Source organism: Antechinus flavipes, chromosome 1, assembly GCF_016432865.1.
Source record: "Antechinus flavipes isolate AdamAnt ecotype Samford, QLD, Australia chromosome 1, AdamAnt_v2, whole genome shotgun sequence".
Classification (NCBI taxonomy): domain Eukaryota; kingdom Metazoa; phylum Chordata; class Mammalia; order Dasyuromorphia; family Dasyuridae; genus Antechinus; species Antechinus flavipes.
The window spans coordinates 93,009,037-93,013,494 of record NC_067398.1 but is presented as its reverse complement, the minus strand read 5'-3'; the positions used below and the strand labels follow the sequence as shown (position 1 = coordinate 93,013,494).

At 34.9% G+C, this 4,458-nt stretch overlaps 1 long non-coding RNA gene across 1 annotated transcript; it reads left to right on the top strand.

Moving 5' to 3' along the window:
- The first annotated feature begins 307 nt into the window (after window positions 1-307).
- On the top strand, window positions 308-3,900 carry LOC127549397 (uncharacterized). Its single transcript, XR_007950588.1, has 2 exons — window positions 308-514; window positions 3,417-3,900. It is a non-coding gene; the product is annotated as an uncharacterized LOC127549397 (long non-coding RNA).
- Window positions 3,901-4,458: the final 558 nt, after the last annotated feature.

Genomic DNA, 4,458 nt, shown 5'->3' with positions numbered 1-4,458 from the left:
TAGCCTCTTCGTTCTCTTTTTTTCTTTTTTTTTTAAATTTAAATTTTATTTTATTTAATAATAACTTTGTATTGACAGAATCCATGCCAGGGTAATTTTTTACAACATTATCCCTTGCACTCGCTTATGTTTCGATTTTTTCCCCTCCCTCCCTGCACCCCCCCCCCCCAAGATGGCAAGCAGTCCTATAAATGTTAAATATATTGCAGTATATCCTAGATACAATACATATTTACAGAATCGAACAGTTCTCCTGTTGCACAGGGAGAATTGGATTCAGAAGGTAAAAGTAACTCGGGAAGAAAATCAAAAATGCAAATAGTTCACATTCGTTTCCCAGTGTTCCTTCTTTGGGTGTAGCTGTTTCTGTCCATCATTTATCCATTAAAACTCAGTTAGGTCTCTTTGTCATAGAAATCAACTTCCATCAGAATACATCCTCATACAATATCGTTGTCGAAGTGTATAATGATCTCCTGGTTCTGCTCATCTCACTTAGCATCAGTCCATGTAGGTCTCTCCAAGCCTCTCTGTATTCATTCTGCTGGTCATTCCTTACAGAGCAATAATATTCCATAACATTCATATACCACAATTTACCCAGCCATTCTCCAATTGATGGGCATCCATTCATTTTCCAGTTTCTAGCCACTACAAACAGGGCTGCTACAAACATTTTGGCACATACAGGTCCCTTTCCCTTTTTTAGTATCTCTTTGGGGTATAAGCCCAATAGAAACACTGCTGGATCAAAGGGTATGCACATTTTGATAACTTTTTGTAGCCTCTTCATTCTCTAAGGAGCATGCTATAGCCGGAAAATTTTCTTTAAGAGATCTGATGCCTAAATTATAAAAATAAGTAACTATTGAACTTCGGAGTACCCATGATTCAACTCTGAAAGTTGGTATTCCCCAAGAAATCTCCCTTGTCTGGCTAGAAAGTCAGTCAACAAAATCGTTTACTTCTTTTCCTTTAGCTCTGAGTTTCAAAGACTTGCTTGAATTTAAAAGCCCCTAGTTGTGTTGATACTACTTTCTTTTATTCTATGGGGTTGGAAATCTGTGTTCATGTCTACTTTAAATAAAATATACACTCTCTTTTTGTGTCTCTTGAAGGAATATACTTCTGTTATTTCCTTATATGAAACTGTAATGTTCTGACTAGCTTTCTGGAGGGCCTTAGGACCAGCCTTGGTCTCAGCAGAATAATCACCAGGAGAATAGTCAGGGATAAAGTCCAAAGTCTTTATTGTCTCCTTCAGTCTCCCAGTCTGCGTCAGCAGTCTCAATCAGTCAGCAGTCTGCACATCTAAATATAATATCCTGCTTTTTAGAGTCCCCATGTTGGAATGACAAAACATACCATTGCTTTCTAGAGCCCCCACACCAGGGTGGATTAAAATATAGTATCCAGAATAGCTCTCTGGAGGATCTCAAGCCCAGCCCGAGTCCTTGCTCTTAGTGGAGATGTGATGAAGGCAAGAGAGCCACCATGAGACTGGTCAAGTCTTCTTTTCTGTGGCTGAGTTTGTCTCCAGTTTATATACTCTATTACAATTAAACCAATTCATCATAGTGAGTATAAGCCAATTATTATATCACTAGGGAACCATTATTTATTGTAAGATTAAATCAATCATACTGAACTAGAGAACTATTAATCGCCATGCTAAACTAGATATCCATTGTCTTATCAGTTCTACTGAGTTAACACCTTGTTGTAAGAATCCTTGCCTCAAGTATATTTCTCTGATGTTCTGACCCATTATATATATGAAAACTTCTGCCCAACTCTTGATTTTCTTTATATTCACATAGTAAAGTGAAATTATGGTTCCTCACTCTAACTCTATATGTACCTTTATTTTAAAATTTATGTATTTAACTAATTTTTATGAAGCCAATTGTTGGGTTATATTTCTTAATCTTTTTTGGGGGGGCTCTTGTCCATTTTAGAGGGAGTCTGTCATTAACATTTAAATTATTACCAAGTTTTCTCTTTATCAAAATTTCTCTATAATATCATTAAAAATTTAACACTACATAGCTGCATTTTATTTTTTTTGAAGCAATATGATTCCATTCTTCTTTTTCATTCATAAAATGCCATTTCTTCTTTTACCTAACCTAGCCATATATCCATGCATTTTCTTTGTCAAAAATGGCCTCAGGAATTTAAATTTTATTTTTTAATTAGTTAAATCTAAGGCCAGCCTTAATGTTCAAGCATAAACAACTCCATACTCTATCTACCTTACAACCACAGATCTTGATTCTATTTTAAGTATTTTATAATTACATTTATTTAGAGTTATGGTAGAGGGGAGAATAAGCATTTATACAGTGCTTACTATGTGCTGGGTACTACATGCTTTTTATAAATATTTTCTGATAAGGGGCAGCTAGTTGGTGTAGTAAATAGAGCACCAGCCCTGAAGTCAGAAGAACCTGAGTGCAAATGTGACCTCAGACACTTAACACGTTCAGACCCTGATCAAGTCACTCAATCCCAATTGCCCCAGCAAAATAAATAATTATGTTCTTATATATACATACACATATATGTATCATATATATTATGCATACTACACATATATATTTATTTACTTAATATTCATATTTAAAGGTATATAGCTTATATTATATAAAATATATATTATATATTATATAAATTTCATACTTCCTTTACCAAGCCCAGAGGAGAATACAATTTATAAATCTTCCTTGCCAATACTTCCTAATATCTCTTTGTTTTAATCACTTCCTGATTTTAATGTCCTCTACTAACTTTCAATAAAAACTAATTCACTTTTATCATATTTCTCATTCTTTCTCTTCCCTAAGATATTTCTTTGTGGAAAAAATATACAATTAGCCTATAGATATTTTCAGTCACCTTCAGACAATTTTTTTTTTCTTTATTGCAATCTCTTTTTTTTTTTTTAATTTTATTTTATTTAATAATAACTTTGTATTGACAGAATCCATGCCAGGATAATTTTTACACGACATTATCCCTTGCAATCACTTATGTTTCGTTTTTTTCCCCTCCCTCCCTCCTCCCCCCCCAAGATGGCAAGCAGTCCTATATATGTTAAATATGTTGCAATATATCCTAGATACAATACATGTTTGCAGAACCAAACAGTTCTCCCGCTGCACATGGAGAATTGGATTCAGAAGGTAAAAATAACTCAGGAAGAAAATCAAAAATGCAAATAGTTCACATTCATTTCCCAGTATTCCTTCTTTGGGTGTAGCTGTTTCTGTCCATCATTTCTCCAATAAAACTCAGTTAAGTCTCTTTGTCAGAGAAATCCACTTCCGTCAGAATACATCCTCATACAATATTGTTGTCGAAGTGTATAATGATCTCCTGGTTCTGCTCATCTCACTTAGCATCAGTCCATGTAGGTCTCTCCAAGCCTCTCTGTATTCATCCTGCTGGTCATTCCTTACAGAGCAATAATATTCCATAACATTCATATACCACAATTTACCCAGCCATTCTCCAATTGATGGGCATCCATTCATTTTCCAGTTTCTAGCCACTACAAACAGGGCTGCTACAAACATTTTGGCACATACAGGTCCCCTTCCCTTTTTTAGTATCTCTTTGGGGTATAAGCCCAATAGAAACACTGCTGGATCAAAGGGTATGCACAGTTTGATAACTTTTTGGGCATAATTCCAGATCGCTCTCCAGAATGGCTGGATTCGTTCACAACTCCACCAACAGTGCATCAGTGTCCCCGTTTTCCCGCATCCCCTCCAACATTCATCATTATTTTTTCCTGTCATCTTAGCCAATCTGACAGGTGTGTAGTGATATCTCAGAGTTGTCTTAATTTGCATTTCTCTGATCAATAGTGATTTGGAACACTCTTTCATGTGAGTGGTAATAGTTTCAATTTCTTCATCTGAAAATTGTCTGTTCATATCCTTTGACCATTTATCAATTGGAGAATGGCTTGATTTTTTATAAATTTGAGTCAGTTCTCTATATATTTTGGAAATGAGGCCTTTATCAGAACCTTTAATTGTAAAGATGTTTTCCCAGTTTGTTACTTCCCTACTAATCTTGTTTGCATTCGTTCTGTTTGTACAAAGGCTTTTTAATTTGATATAATCAAAATTTTCTATTTTGTGATCGGTAATGGTCTCTAGTTCATCTTTGGTCACAAATTTCCTTCTCCTCCACAAGTCTGAAAGATAAACTATCCTATGTTCCTTTAATTTATTTATAATCTCGTTCTTTATGCCTAGGTCATGGACCCATTTTGATCTTATCTTGGTATGTGGTGTTAAGTGTGGGTCCTTGCCTAATTTCTGCCAACCTTCAGACAATTTGGAAACTTAAGAGGAAAATAGATTTGTCCCTTTTTAAAAATGTACATACACTAAGTCATCATTAAGTTATTTCATATTATTTAGACTTGATTGAATGGAACTCCAA